Below are 17,201 nucleotides of genomic sequence, written 5' to 3' on the forward strand. Positions count from 1 at the left end.
TGCTGGCAGGAATACAACTGTAGCAGCATGAAAAGGGAAGAAAAATGTCTTTTCTCAAGGAAAGTGACTTTTCTGTATCACACCACTAATGCCATTTTCCTCAGGATAAAGAATGAAGCACAGACTTTGGATTGCACTATAAAATTGAACAGTGCTTTTTCCAGCCACAGAAAGCTCCTTCCTGTCCCAGGTGACAGCAGCCTCTGGACCATGAGCCAAGTGGGAATACTGCACTTCCTGCAGCTGAGACAGTGTGAGCCCAGCAGTGCCACTCTCTGAATCATGCCACTGATAACAACCTGATACCCAACACAAAATCGAGGGGCTTAACAGTCCCATATACAATCTAAGCTCCCATCATTTTGTGGATGGAATTCTTTAATAAAATGAATGTAGAAAGGCTTTCATGGACAACTCAATACCTTGGGTGGTCATGCATATGCTCACAAATTCAGGCAAGTACAGTTTCACTCTCTCCTACATTGTACTAAAATATCCATGGATAATGGAACACTCCCAAGATAAGAAAAAAATCCATCTTTTACTTAGTATCCAGACTAAGATTACCCTAAATTGTCTTGTATTAAAACAATTATTCAAGTCATTCAGCTGCCCTGCTCAATGTTAGGTTTTGACACATCACAGCTCTCATTCAACAGCAAATCAAATGCAAGCTGCTTCTTTTCCCTGAAGATGTGTTGCTCAAGAGGGGATTTTATTCCGTAGTCTGTAAGTGCCCTAGAATTGATATGTATATGTTAATGGAACAGTATATAAAGTCACCTCAAAGGCAATTGGTTTAAAATTGTAAACCCCTACAGATGGGATGTAGGGTGACAAGTTAATTTAGAATTAGATATAGTGCACACCTGATAATTGAGAGAAGTGGAAGGAGGGAGAAGAAGGTTACTGCTCTATATTTGAAAAGGTGAATCCCTCCTTCATGAGGATGAGAGGAAGGCAATCCAGAACCATACTGCAAGGATTCCCAAACAGCTGCATGGGCTGGGGATAGGTATTTTGGTGCTTATTGTTGTTGCAGACCATTTCTACCTATGCAATTATTGTTTGTGGGATGCCACTGCTGTGTGGGATGAAATATAATACCAAAAGGAAGCAAGAGAGATTTAGCTTTCAGTTGTCAGACATGAGCACTGCTTTTAGGATCAACAGCTAGCACAGAGACAATGAGCAGAAAACACAGTCACAGTAGCTTCCTATTTTAATAACAGTTCTAATTGCTGACATTCAATTATTCATAGCCAGCTCCATGTTCCTATTGTGCAAGGAACACTGGAGGGACTCTGAAGATAAGAGCTGTCATCCTGCCCTTGGAAGTACTTTCTCTTAAAAATTGCTTAGGCAAATATTTGTGTGTGAAATCTCTCATACACACAGTGTGAGCATAACGCAAGTGAGGATATAAACCAAACCCTGTAGGGTAAAGCAACAGGCACAAGTGGGCCCCATTCCCAGCTCCTGAGGCTCCAGCATTTTGCCTGTTGGTTTACAGGACACCCAAGTCCCTTTTGACACCTGACATGAGAACTGCGACTGCAGGTGAGCACATAAACATATTCAAGCACAAACAATGAGAAAGCAAATATGCAAACTGGACAGAACTTCTCTGGGGTTGTTTCATGACTGGAGGAAAAGCAGAAGCAGCAGTTCATCTCAACTCCAAAAAAACAAGTAATATAAAAATACAATAAAAACTATCCATGGAGCTAACAGAAAACAACAAGCAGCTCTGACTCAGCACAGCTGAAACAAAATCTAAATCAAATGGCTGTATTGCCCTTTTCCCACTTTTACCAAAGAGTCAGCCTAAAAGCACAAGGATGTAAAAATGCTCTAGTTTGGCAGAATAAGTCACATTCCATAAAAGACCTATTATTAGCTTTGTCACTGTTCTATTTGTCTTCAATGTCTTTTCTAATAAAACCTAGAAGAATGAAGGGCAATCTAACTATTTCTAAATCTCTATGTAAACAAAAAGGAATGTCCCTGTTTATTTTTTGTACAGAACTAAACACCATATCAATGATAAATTATTTAGGGAGCAGGCTGTGTTCATGCTGACCTTACCTGCCACTGACTGAGAATTTTCCATCCACACCAAATAGGGAACAGCTTACAGCACACAAAGTTGATTTTTATAGTGTCAGACAAATTTACTTCTCTTTCTAAATGAAAAGTGTACAATAAACCTTATGGCCAGCCTCCAAGAGGGTTTTGTCTTCTCATGCATTATAAGGGGGAACTTTTAAGTGCTGCCAAATGAAGTTCTTAAGAAATAATACCTTGAAACTACTGAAATACTGTAGAAACCATCAGTCACCAAGTCAAACTCCCTAACAACTGATCAGCTACAGCTCCTTCCGTTGGATAAGCCTGCACTACACATTTTCTTCCATATTAGCCAAAGACTATTTGAAGTAAAACTTTTCAGCTTTTCCTCTTTGATTATTAAATATCCTTCAGCCTCACATTATCCAAGAAGCCTCTGTGAAAAGAGCATACTCTATTCTTCAATGCTGCTGCAGAAGAAAAGGGAAACTGAGGAGAGAGAAAAAGATGTTCCCATCTGTCAGAAAAGAGAGAAATGGCAAAGGAGATGGTAGCAGCACCACAATAACCCCCAGGGCCCTTATCCATGCACAAAAGCTCAGATGCACATTGTGGACTTGAGGAAAAAAACAGATCATGGGTCACAAGCACATTTTTATACATATATATACATATATATTTACATCATGTAACCTCCTTCTTCCTATGATCTACATAAAGAGTGTCTTTGCAGACCAGCATTTATTCCTTCCATCAATAAGGATGCACAAGTTTCATTTTCAGCCCTTCCTTACCTGCTGTTCACACATATACATGGACCTACCTGTGAGACAGAAACTGGACTTGAGACAACCGACTCAAGAGATTCAAAGCTTTCCATTTTAGACCTGATGTATTCTGGTTTGAGTTATTTTTAAGAAACATTAATCATTAGCAGTAAAAAAAAAAAAAATTAAAAGTGATGTTTCCTTCCTCTGTACAAAATAGTACATGCCATGGTTAGATTGTACATCATAATCACTTGTATGTTTAATATCAGCACAAAAATCAAAATAAAAGGGTGTAAGATACATGCGTTTCCCCTTCACACCCTTTAGCTGGCAAATCCTGTTTCTTAGCTACTTTTCTGGGTGTGGAGCATCTCTTTTTATGTCTCCAGAAACAAAACCAGATTCAAACACACATGGTGCTTTGGACTTCTGAAGGAACTCTGTGTTTTGCTGACCTTTAATTTAGCTCTGAACACTGACTCTTGTGGTCCAACACATCTACCCCAGTGACTCCAAAAGATGTTTACCTACACACTGCTCTACCCTGTTATTCAGCAATTCTGCAGGAATGCTTTAATTCACTGACCCCTGGGAGTGGCCTGTAATATCTCCCATAATTCAAAAAGCAAATTCATACAGTATGGGAAAGCACCTCGCTGCAAAAGGGCTGAACAACCATCATGTAGCAGCAGTGACTGCATGTGGTCAGTAAAAATGAGAGAGCAGAATCCACTGGTGATGAAAAGCACATTATCCATGACAAGGCCAAGTACTACTTCCAGCACCACCAGCCCAATGGTAACATAGAATCAGCTTTTAATTAGTTCAACTTCTGCAGCCAGTAGGCACAGTTGGTGAAATCCTGGCATGCCAAACTAGAAGAGCAATGCTCCCCTTCACGTTAAAAGAAGATCAGGAATTTTATCTGTTGTCGTAGTAGCAAATAAATACGTTATTTACTTTTGTACCCCCTGCTAAAAGCAGAATAGAGTAAAAAAGAAGTGACCACATGATTTGCTTGGTTCAACAGGGTTTAGAAATTCTGACTTGCTCAGCATTATTTATCATTCATTAGAGAAGCCATAGGGAAGGAACTTCTCTTTGTCCTTCTGCACATGCATGGAAAGGAACAAAATCTCCTTTGCCACCTAATAAGAGGACCTAATACAGCTTCCTCAATTATTGGTGTTTTCTGTTACAGGGCAAATTCAGGGTTCTCTTAAACAAAAGCAGGGTATTTCTTCTCATTCAAGCCAAATGGAGAAAAGAACAGCAAGACTATCTGCAGCCACGCTAAATTCAAGATAAGATCCTGAGACATATTTCTTCATGTCTTTTAAGAAATGGAAATATTAATTTGGCATGTTAGAGTCACACAAACGCCCAACCCATTACCACAGTACTGTGTTCTACCACAGTTCTTTTCATATTTATTTGCTGATCGGTGAACAAAACTTTGCCACTTTTTGAAATTGCTCAGTACAACTGGAGTGGGAATGGCAACACCTGCCTGGTTAAAGAATTAACTACTTATTAAGAAGAAAACCATCACTGTGATTGACCAGCATCACTCTTCTTATGCTCTGCTTTCCTGCATCAGTACAAGATAGGAAGACGAGACACTCAGGCACCAAAATAAAGCATTTCAACCACAACCTGCCACAGGAGCTGCAAGACTTTGTGAAAAGACCTGATCATATCAACAGTCGCCAACTAAGTTAATAAATTGAAGTGACCCATGGGAAAGAAAGGTCAAAAAAAACAACAAGCAAAAAAACTCCACAAAACCACCACAATACAAATTTATATGGTTTCTTTCCTAGAGCCTGTTAATGCAACTAGAAAAACCGGTCCCACTGATGTTAGCAGGCTATACAGCAAACTCATGATCTTTATATTTTACATCAGGGGGAACTCAACTGATAGAAAATGTTATTAGTGCCTGTGAAGTGTCCTGGCTGAAAAGCTGTCCAGGGATTAGAATAATTAAAAACTATTCAGGCTCTGCCCCTTAAATCTGATTCTACTCCAATAAAACCATTCAATTTTTTCTTTCAACTGTGAAAAGGATTTGGCCTTAAATTACAATACTCTGATAGCTAAATTTACAGAATTAGCAATACCCTGAAAATATAGAACCGCAGAGAGAAAAGAGAGCTCATAAAAAATAAACCTTATGGGATTGTCAATTAAGATATTTTAGCTTCCCAACTTAAAATAAATGGAAAATATGCCATGTGAACCTCTGTAGATATTCAATCATTTTATTTTTATTATATTGGGACCCATAATTGTACCTGGAAGGAAGGAAAAACTGGATCACTTTGTCCCCATTGGTCTAAAAGCACAACTACCATCAGGAGACATACCTGACTCTCTGGCAGAGTGAACAGTGATGAGACCTGCATTAGCAAAGCTTCAGATGGAAGAAAAAATAATTAGGACAGTCAGAAAAATTTCAGAGGATTTAATTGTTCACACAGTTATGGAATAAAACCCACACCATTTTGAATGTTTAATGAAACCATAGCCGAGTAAGGAGAGCAGTGCACACCTAATCAAATGTAAATACTGCCATGTACTTCATTACATATGCTGAATAAAAATACTCTTGGGCCTTAACTTTACCTTCTGTGGCGTGCCCCATACTCACAACTTAGGATTTGCTCTGGGAAACTTGTTCTGGACTGTACCGTGCAGGCTATGAAAAACAGAATCCTTCATGGAATCTCATGTGTGTGAGTTTTACCAGGTAAGTTTGACAAATTTGCCTTTATCCCTCCTTCACAACATTTGCATAGAAATAATCTTCTAGGTAAAGACAGCTTGACTGGAGTTAATAATGTCCCCTCACTGAACTGAGGTGTGTAAGTTGAAGAAGAGTAATTTGCCTGTAGAGAGAACTTGAGTATAAAAAGCCAGCTGAGACAAAGGGTCTTTGCACTTAGTATTAAGCATTTATCACAACTGACAATGGAAAAATAAAGAAATGCCAAAACAGGAAACTATTCCCAGGAGGACAAAACCAAGACTGAAGTTTAACATCCACCAAGAGCCTGCTCCTGTCCTTCTCTTTACTTACACGCGTGGTCAGCTGCACCAGAACACCCTCAGTACAGAAATGTTTGTGCAAGAAAGGCCTTGCTGGCACTGCTTCTCGAAAAATTGTCCTAAAGGAACATTCCCGTAAGAGACATTTTATGAAGGCAGTCTTGCTATAACCCTAATGGCTGCAAGCAGCAAAACAACACCTCCAGTAAAGCAGAAGCAGCAGCTTTCCTAGTGCAGCCCATAAAATCAGGGCAGGCAAATTTCTAACAGCCTCCTATTTCAGTGCCAGACTTGCCAATATTCCCCATTTATGGCTCCTCTAAAAGGAGTAATAAACCATCTGCATCTCTGTTTAAGTAAAGCTTACAGAAAACACTTCACTACAAAAGGGACAATAGTTTAAAGTAAAGAATGCCATGAAAGATGTTTCTACACTTAAAAAAACTCCTGAGATGAGTGGATCTGAGCTATTTATTGCATTGCCTTTTATATCTTCCCGAAGTATCTTACAGAACACACGTACCTGGTACAGCCAGACCTCGAAGTGGAGCTGACACAGTGCAGCAAACATTTTGTTTACCAGACACATTTATAATTCAATTTGCAGACATTTGTAAATGTTAGCTTTCAGACTGCCCTCCTAATGGGTTCTTTAACAACTCAGGAGATGCACAGGAACTGTGGATGTATAAGGATAATCACTCTCAGGAGTAAATTATTTCATCTAGCCTTTTAGTAATGTTTTAGCCTCAAAATGACAAACAGAAAGAGCCATTTCAAGCAACACATAGCTCCTGGTTCTAAGGAAATCTGTCTGATGGACATGTTACACAAGTAAGAGAACCCAGGATCCAATAATTTCTAACTAATTATATCCTGAACATTTGTTGTGATGTTTGGAAAACTTCTGGATGATTTAGTTACTCCAGTCTTTGGTGTTGAATGCAGATGTGCAATACCCCTCAAAGGAAATTTTCTCTTCTTTTTTTGGCAGGTGTAAAGCAAAATTAAAATTTAGTTTGCAGTAAAATTTTCTTTTTGAAGAGGGTTTTTTAACAACTTTTAATATTTCCTATCAAGTTATTATTTTAAATTATTTCAGCAATCTAGCAAAAGAATCAGTCTATTAGACTATATTGTCAATTCCAAATCAAACTTACAGACAACTCCAAATGTCAAAACATGCTATCTTTTGCAACCAAGGGATCATTAAAAAAAGATACCGACTTCAGTGTGAAGAGGAACAAAATGCTTTTAAAAAGAATTCTTAATAAAAACCCAAAATAATCCCAGCTGAAACCCACCCAACACTTCAAGATTCTCAAGCAACTGAGAGAGTTCAGGTACAAACTTCCACAGCTAGAGAGAAGGAAGATTACTTTTTTCACCTTTCTGTAAAGTGTCAAAACGTAATATTAATTCTTCCCGTTCTCAGAAAATCTAGAGAGGACTACCAAGCTATTAAACCTTCTGGTGGATCATTTCTGGTATGAGTTATTAGCATAATTGGGGGCACACTTTATTCTGACCTCTGCAAAACTTTCATTTCCCAAATGTGATAGATACAAAGTGCTTTTATAATACCAATAATGATTATTTCCTATGGGAAACTGCCAATTATAAGTTGGTGAAAAATGCTATATCAGATGTACATTGAGAAAATGAACACACCTACCAACAGTCAGACTAATTAAAGCCATTCCTCAAATATTAATAAAGCTTTTCACTTCCATGGAATACAACCTGTACATTTTAGTCCAGCTCTATCCTTGTCAGGTCATTCTTTCAACAATAATAAATGTTTGATTAGTGGTCAAACACAGCATTTCTGCTGTATTTCTTTCCCCGACAGTAAACCAACACATGTGGGAAGCTGTTTTAACATTTAACCACTTGACTTGAATTCACATTGTTTATATCAAGTCACATCAAGTGCCAGCAAAAATACTCAAGATAAGGAAACAAACCTCATGTTCTGGACACGGTCCTTAAGGAAAAATAAAAAGCACAGCAAAGATAAGCAGTAAACTGTCAAAGAGCTTGGGGTTTGGGTTTATAATACTGACTTCAGCATCTTCTGCTGCAGCCACAAATGCAACAGGTAGTGGCTTCCATGGCATCATTTCCTGCTCTCATGTCACCTGCTGTCCTGTGTCACCTGCTGCCAGCTCACGTGCACTGCCAGGAGAAGGAGGGACAGGGAAAGCACAGCCAAGCCAAAACTGCTGAACACACTAACTGGGCAGAAGGCACAACAACTGCCCTCCCACCAGCACAGCCTCACCTTCACAGCAAATTCAGCGCAAATTAACACTGAAAAGAGAAGTCTTGATAATGAAAAATCTCTTTCCAAATTGTATGTGACAACAGAATAGCCTCCATGCTGATATATCAGTGATGAACAGGGGAAAGCCTTTGATTTCCTTCAAAACATGCACTTGGAAACTGCCTCAAACTGCTTAACATTTTAAAAGGGTAAACTTCTCAGTTCACCAACTCTGTTTAAACACAACTTAAAGAGAAAAAAAAATATTCTATAGAATCCAGGCAACAAATTGTTCAATTAAGATATGTAGAAAAGGGCCTGAAAAAAAAGAATTTAAAACCACGAAGTTTATTTTTTAGATTTTTCAGAATATCTAGCTAGTTGCTTACTACATCCTTAAAAACAAATGCCTTGACACAAAAGCAGGCCATAAAGGCCTGTACTGAAAAAAAAAAAGAATCCAACTAATTTTCAGGCAGACGGACCCAGATGACTTGCAGACGGGCTTGTGTGACCAAGTGTTCACAACTAGGAGCTGGATAACCGTCTGCCCATCTGATTTAATGAGGTGAGTGAAGCGCTGCTTCCTTTGTAAGGGAGGAATCTGATCATCAGGTCCTTTATAAAAACACCCACTGCAAACCCAGCATAAATGGGCAAAGTCTTCCAACTGTACAAATGCCCAAGATAAGGGTGCTGCAGATCTCGAAAAAGCAGTTTATACATCAACACAAGAAATACTTGTAGCATCTACAGTAGCTCCAGAGATATCCTCCCAACTGCTAACCCAGACTGCAAAAGACCTCATAGTGATCTTGTTTACGATCCAAATTTTCAGTCTGGTACAGATCAAAGAGCAAAAGGTGCAGTTATGAAATCTAAGTAGATTTACTTGCTGCTTTTCATTGTGATGTTTAACAAGTCTTATTAGTTTTGAGAAGAAGAAACAACAGCTCAAATATAAACAACTGAAAAGTGGCATGTGTGTCAATAAACAATAAACAACATTCCCTCTTTGTCTTTCCCCTTTGGGTACAGAAAATAACTAGACAGCAGTCTCATCACTCCACATACTGTACCTTTCAAAACTTGGCACAGCAACTTTTACACATTGTGTTTCAGATCAAACAACTCAATACGTGCTTCAGAGATCTGGCAGCAGTTCTTTTGAGAGTTATTTCCTACTTTTCTGGCTTATGCAACCTGTCGAGTTTGGAAAATTTACACTTAGTAGATCCAAAGTATGTGCACAGAGAGAGAGGAAATCATAATAGCAATGATTACAAATGAAGTTTTGAATGTAAATTCGATTTGCCACAGGTATTTCCATTACCTCCAAGAAATCATTCTGATGTGGAACAGCACATGCCACCTTCTCAGACTGCAGTTTTCACAGGTATTGTGATCAAAAGGGACTTGTTTGGGTAAACAGCTGCAGTAGGGCAGACTCCATCACACACACACACACTCCCTGTTCTCTACTGCAATACTCATTTTAAGAACATAATTACAACAGATAAGATATGAACAGTAGAACAAAAGCAAGCTCTGGAAAAGCCGTAAGATACTGTGGAGTTTTGCCTTCGATTAGCATCTGTTTACAGATATTTTATTTTTTTTTACACTCAACCAAACATTGCTCCTCCATATCAGACCACAAAAGCAGTTAGAGCAAACATCCCTCTGAAATTTTCTACAATTTTAGGGTTTAGAGTAGTTCAAGATGCCAGAAGGGAAAAAAAAAAATCTTTCTTAATACAATGCATTTTTTGGCAATAATTTAGTAATTTTCCTTTTTGGCTTCACCAGAAAACAATAAGGGCTAAAGATGAATGCACTATTAATGTGACATAAGAAGACATATCAGTTTAACAGAGAGCATCCAACAGGCCAGTAATCTCGCTGTATCAATAGCAGGTCTTGGCAGATAGTTTCAACAGGAGAAGAGAGTCAGAAATGAATTCAACATTTTGCCCAAACTCAACTGTGCACATGACCTCTTGCTTTCTTCCCCACCACGTATTTCCTGTATCTGACAGTTTTATTATTACATTTCCCACTTTTGCTACCTTGCTTCCCTCATCTCGCAGCTCTCCCCATACTTTTCAGCTCATTCTGCTTATTCTTTCCCTCTCCATTTCTCTCATAATTGGCCTCGGTTGAACATGGGAATGTCACTCACCATCTCTGCCACCACTGCCCTCCAGCTTGGGCACTGAGTCATGCCAACTTCGTGTAGGCTGAGAAACAAGAAAGGGAAGAGTTTCCTTCCTCCACTCCCTTCTATTCTACTCTCTCCATTTCCAGACACACACTCATGCTGGATAATTACAGCAGACTCTTGTGCTCTGGTTTGCTCCTGGATCCAATTCAATCCACTAAGAAAACAACCAGAAAAAAAGAAAAGAAGGGGGAGAGGGGAAGCCATAAAGAACCCCAACATGTTTTAGAGAGCTAAACCTGCACAGAACAAAATGGTTTGCGAGAACTTCACTTCCTTCAGGGTTTCTTGAGGCCAAACAGTACAAGGTGCCATTTTGTGCCTCTCATTTTCTGATCCATTCTTCCCGCACTCTGCATTTTTGGATACAAACCTAGGTCTTCACACATTTTAAAAGAAGAAGGTTTAACTTCAGGCATTGATAAAACAGAAACTTTGAATAAAACAACACCATGACTTAGTTCTTTACATAACCTTTTCAAAAAACAGCAAATAGTCTTTCCTTCCAAGGGAATGGCAGATAAATCTTTCAGGGGACAGTTTTACAAGCCAGTCACTTAAAGAAATACACAGACAAAGAAAACAACCTTTCTCAGCCTAAGACAACTCTTATCATAAACAACTAAAATTTACAGGAGCCAAGATTTGTTTCCTCCCTTTTTCTGCATTAGAATGCCTGATGATTCAGGCGTGGTTTAAGACAGACCTACCACAGACCAATTTAAGGCAGCAGTCTGATAAACTTTGGAGTCCTCTCCAGAAGTCCACCAGTCACTCATTCTTTCACCACTAATGTCTGCTCTGGCAGAAAAAATGAAAACTCAGATTAAAAAAAAATCACAGAATTATGGAATACTTTTGGTTGGAAGGAGCCTTTAAAGGTCATCTAGTCCAACAGCTCCTGCAATGATCAGGGACATCTTCAATGTGACCAGGTTGCTCAGAGACCAATCCAGCCTAACCTTGAATGTTTCCAGGGATGGGGCACCCACAATTTAACTGTGAAACCTGTTCCAGTTTTTCAATACCCTCACTGTAAAAAAAATTCTTCCTTATATCTAGCCGAAATATAACCAGTTTCAGTTCAAAGCCATTACCCCTTGTCCTGTCACAAAAGATCCTACTAAAAAGTTTGTCCTCATCTTTCTTTAACACCCTCTTAAATATTGAAAGGTGGCAATAAGATTTCCCTGGAGCCTTCTCTTCTCCAGATCAGAAATGACCTTTTGGAATGTTATTTATCAGGTCTGCTTTTGGGCCAGCTCAGTCCCTGCTTCACTCCTAACACAGGCTATTGGTGTGAACAGGGATAAGAAATTAGTCTCCAGTCTCACTCCCAGCCTCTATTTTCTTTATCAGTTTAAATGTACATGCAACTGCAGAGAACCTGACAACCGAGACAGTAACAACTGCCATAAATTATCAGTATGCTTTTGTTATCGCTTGTTTTTTAGCTCCCAGAGCTCTGCCTCCTCTCTGAACCAACAACCTTTCTCAGGCTGAGACCTTTGCCACTACATGCATTTTCTGCCCTGTCCATGCTCACCTCTCTCACCATAAAGGTCTGCACAATGCTGGATTTAGCTGTAATTAAACAGAACAGTCTTCCAAAGGAAAGCACAAAGACAACAACATGATCACAAGCAGCAGGGAATATTTGGAAAACAATACTTCATCTGAATGCAGTAAGCTTCATTTATTTTTCTTTTGCCTCTCTATTTTTGTTTTATACTGTTGACTCCAAGTTTTAATGACCGAAGATATTTTAAGCATTCCTGACCTAGAAATGTGCTAAGAATAAGAGAACTTTATTATAAAGAAAACATTGGCCATCTGAAGGGAAACTCCGTGTATACCCCACCTAAGTAAGCTATGCATGTTGCTTATGAACAGCAGATAAGTTCTCAGACTAAAAGAACTCAATTTCCAGAAGACACAGATAACATGGATAAAGGGTCAGATAGGCTGTAGGATTCAATGGACTTGATTAAGAGAACAAGGGATTCATGGCTAAAATGGATAGAAAATCCAGCCCAGTGAGAAAATACCCTCACAAAATATGTTAATTGCTGTGTTTATCAGGGACAGTAAGAAGATATCCAGTGGAGACACAGCCTAAAGCTAGGAGTGGAAACCTCTTTATTTTGACAACAGCAATCTGAGCAAATGGCCTTGATCTCTAACAAGAAGGGCAACTTTTCTTTATTCCTCCCTACAAAGTGCCACTTCCATTTTGGGACCAGTTACCATGCCCCTTGTAATGGGCAGGCAGCAAATACTTTGGGACTAAAACTCATCCTAAATTATGCTCAGCAGGTGTGAGAGTTCCACACTGGCACAAGAAAAACAAGTGCAAAATATTTCTGTGATTGTAGCAGGCAGATTACACAGAGAGAACTTCATCAAGGTTTGGCCAAGGAATGCTGCTCTTAGCTCTCCAACTCAGAGATACAGTGACACACAAGTACCCACAAGGGCACAGGTAATTTGACCAAAAATGCACATGCCAAATATTCAGGCTCTGTCCTTTACAAAAAAACCCTGCAATTCTGTAAATATACCACAGGGATCTTATTTCACTTCCATAAAAATCAACTACGAAGTGTTGATGAATAAAATCAATGAGCTAACTGTGATGAGCAGTACATTGTTTTAATTATTATTCCAATACTTGAACGGGGATTCAGCCCTCCCTCCTTTAAACGGTGTTGGAAACCATAGTTTATTTAAAGGATTTTCTTTGGCTAGCCTTCTCTTCGGCTCAATCTCTTTCAGGGTAGGAGAGGGGTCAAAGTTCCTGCAGCTCCTGATTATTCAATAACATGACTAATGCTCTCCTAAGGGGAACATGATTACAGGTAAATGATGTGTTATGATAAAGGCACCATCTCCCATTTGCACACCCCTGTCCTCCCACCCACCACTGTGTAAACAGAATAAACCTTTAAGGACGCACTGGCTGACCTCATCTCCTGAAGAAATACTGCCTGGAATCACACTGTAATGAGACACAGGATAGCACAGAATGGCCTCACTTAATCTTTAACAATATGATATTTTAACAGGCTTCTACCCAGAAAACCTCTCCCAGTCATCTTCAATGCAACCAGTATTAACTGCAGCATGCTGTTCACAGACCCTAAAACTGGCTGTACAAATTGTGACTGCCTGGGGCTACTTTTGTTATGTTATTGAGCCAAGTTCTCCTCATGTTTACTTAATTCAAAAATTCAGAAATTCTGGAATTGACTATTCCTTTGTTCACAAAGTTTTTGAGGTCTTCGACTTTCAGGGTGGTGTGTAAAGCCTATGGCACATCCTTCTGCATGCTATGGTTAAATGGGTAAAAAAGGGTTCCAGTGGAAAATAGAAAGCAACATCCCTAACTTCCTTCACTAATTCCAAAGTGGCTTTTCCGTCTGTTATTAACTCTTATTCTGAAAGCATCAAATGTAATAGACACTCTAGGTAAACTCATTCATCTCCCATTCCTTTATCAGTTTTAACAAATGAACCAACAGTTCTGCCATTAATGGGAATTCATTCTAAGTCTCTTACTAGTAAGATTTCTATTGTTGCACCTGGATAAAAAGTCAGCCCTATCTGTATTTTCAGACCATTGCTCTAAGAAGATATTTACAGAAGTTTCTACTTTCCAAGAAAGCTATTTCTGGCCAACGTAGGCTTATTTTCTTCTTTTTAAATTATTTTAAACTGTACTTGTGCCCACAGAAGAATTATTTTTGTCAGTTACAAATAAACAAACCAACTGTGACAGAACACCGGGTCACAGTGCAACAGATTCCCAAATGCTTGTGGCATACACTACATGGATAAACAAGCAATCCAGGAGTGAAAAACAAGGAAAACAAGTGTGTTTTAATGACTAATGCCAAGGTAGGATAGGTAAAGCACTGCCTACAACCATTGGACCATTACTTCTAATTCTACAATTCTAGATCAACACCACAACCATATCCTTTGGTGTCAATGACTTTTTCTGCACTGAAATTTTCCTACTAAAGATCCCTTTAAAGCAGATCCATCAGCAATTGGAATCCTCATCTGAGATTTCTCATGTGATTTCATTGCAGATGACATCGCAGAATTTTCAGGCAAATTTAGGTATGGTTTTAGATGAACAACAAAAAGCAAATACACCATCTCATCATTATCACTTCCAAAAATTTCAGTAGGAAGAGTCATGCATGAGGTCTGTGTCCTGCTCTGCTCCTGTGCAGTAGGACAGGAATCAAAGAATTCACCTAAGCTAAGCTTGAGGTCTCAGTCAGGATTAGCCAGAAACTAACATTTGCCACAACAACCTTTTGAGCCTGCTCAAGGCCTGGATTGCTAAAGCAATTGGGATTTTGTGCCAGCTTGGTGCTTCTGAAGGAAAAGTAGTTTTCAGACAGCAGAAGCCAATAGGGTAAGAATCCTTTATGCCAGCAGGATGGATAAAACTTCACTCAGACTAGGAAGAGAATATAAATTGGTGTGCAAGTGACCCATCTCTGAGTACTCAAAAAAAGTAAAAACTTGTTCTCCACAAATTCAAGGTGAGAAGAATCTGCTGGAACCACATCAAACTCCAGCACTTAAGTTGCCTTTGCAGCTGTTTTAGGAATGGTTATCACTGGAGTTTACTGGGCCTGATTGGGGGACACACAAGTTCTACTCATCCACACTTCCCAGAATGTTAGACTTCAAAAGGATAAGGGCTCTGAGAACTTTGAATATCCTCATCTGTCTGTGTCTGATCAACCTCACACACACATGCTTCCTTAATGTCAGGATATCTGGTTTCAGGAGAGCACAGCACCCTCTGAATTTGCAGTTATGACCTAAATTTCTAATAATTTCACTCCTCTAATGAACCCCAACTGCTGCTTTTTCAGAACACATTTTTCATTCTACTAATACGGACAGTGCAGCATTGCAACAGTAAACCGTATTTTAAACTTGAAGTAAATAACCTGGTAAAAAACAGAATTAAAATGTTCAAAGAACAGAAAATGCATACCTTTTGAAAATCAGAGATTACTCCATAGAAATTCACATTGTAGAGAATGTCTTCCTTTCCCTAAAAAAAAAAAAAGGCTTAATTGTGCATATTCATATTTAATTACCTAATAAAATCACAGTAAACTACTTCAAGACCTTCTTTTTCCCCCAGAAATAATTTCTCCTTATGGATCAGAATATTTACACTATAGCAAATAAATCTTGTGTGCTCAGTGGGTTTTTGTTTGAAGTTCATTTTATTTTGAGAGTCCTGTTATTTAAGCAGAAGCATCATAGCTTCAGGTGAAATGAACACATGGTACCCATTCTTCCAAGCATTTAAAACTGGAAAGCAACACAATGGAGACCAAGGATGGAGCAGTGTGTCAGGAGCAGGGAAAATAAAATATTTTATTTTGAGATATATAATCAGGTCTCGTTATCATCCCAGCTTTGGGTAAAAAGTAAATGATGCCATTGTTATTAGTGCTAAAACATATTTGCTCCATTGCTTTTGCCAACACTTTGGAAGGATGAAAGCATCCACTTCTTCTGTCTTTCCCCACCTTTGGAGGGGAAGGAGCAGCACAGGGGTATCCAACACTTCTGTACCTCTGAGCAGCACAAGTGGGCAGGGCTGCTTTGGGGGTGTTACTGTTTACCCCTCTTTTTTTAAAATGCACAGACCCAATTGATTTCCATGAGCACAAAAGTCTCTCAGCAAGCAAAGCAGCAGGTTTACAGAAACAGGAATGAAAATGACAAAAGAGTGCTCAAAAATGAAGTCAAATCTGAATTCAGATTAGAAATCCATGTTTTGTAAGAGACAGTATTTTATTTAAAAAAAACCCAACAAATGTCTTCAGCATTATTGAAAATAATATGAAATTGACTGTTGCTTTTTCAAATGAATTTCTATCAAGAGCTCCTGCACATTAGATCAGAAGCTGTATTTTTCTCTCTTCCATCAAGCTTCCTCTTTCTTCCTTTATAGAAAAAATAAATTGAAGCCTGAAGTTGAGAACATCTCAATATGCACTAGGTGCATACGCAGAATTAAATTTAACCTGCTACTTTTCAGTTTTATGAGGTTTAAGTTTTATGAGAAGAAGAAAAAAAAAAAAAAAAAAGAACGAAAAAAATCTCAATATTAGAAACAGATTGCAGAAAACAAGTGTCTCAGCCAAGGGAAGCCAGAGCATGTTGTGGGTCTAGCATTTGCTTTGAGAACTCACAGTGCATAAAACACCCTGAGTACGAGACCAGAGGGACTGAGAACCACAGCAATCACAATTACAGCAGTGAGGGCAGTTAAAGAAAATAGTTTCCTCTTCTGTCTAATCCGCCCAAAGTTGCCAAAAATGTCTATTAAAACAGAAGTTGTTCCAAATCATAAATAGCAATGCTGAGAGGATGATGGCTACATACTTTGTTCTCATTAAATATTGACAGCACGCTCTTCTGGTAAGAGACTACACAGTGATTTCCATTATTTTTTTAAATTTTTTTTTAATGCCTCAAACTCTCTCATTTTGCTGGTGCACTTTCAGACTGACCTCAGCAGCTCATAATTACATGACAAGACATCACTGGGTCTCCAGGACTTGTCAGCTTCATACAAAAGCATCCTTACACTTACTTCTGGGTCAGCTAGAGCCAACTTAATGCTAAAATAAACTCCCAGTCTGTGCTGGGAAAACAAAGACATGACAAGAATCTTTTCAAGCATATGAACTACTTTGTTAGTCTGCAATAGAAGATACACCTCAGACATTTTTGTTGTCTTGCAGATTGCGGTCAGATTTCAACACGGTTACAT

At 38.8% G+C, this 17,201-nt stretch overlaps 1 protein-coding gene across 4 annotated transcripts in view; it reads right to left on the minus strand.

Annotated features, from left to right (window-relative positions):
* Positions 1 to 17,201, minus strand: part of PLCB4 (phospholipase C beta 4) — a 179,541-nt gene that overhangs the window by 151,465 nt on the left and 10,875 nt on the right. For all 4 annotated transcript variants that reach the window (XM_008642015.2, XM_017745246.1, XM_017745249.1 and 1 more), the window contains exon 2: positions 15,402 to 15,461. The gene's annotated coding sequence lies outside the window, so the exon portion shown is untranslated. The remainder of the gene's footprint in view (positions 1 to 15,401; positions 15,462 to 17,201) is intronic.

Source organism: Corvus brachyrhynchos, unplaced genomic scaffold, assembly GCF_000691975.1.
Source record: "Corvus brachyrhynchos isolate BGI_N302 unplaced genomic scaffold, ASM69197v1 scaffold69, whole genome shotgun sequence".
Taxonomy (NCBI): Eukaryota; Metazoa; Chordata; class Aves; order Passeriformes; family Corvidae; genus Corvus; species Corvus brachyrhynchos.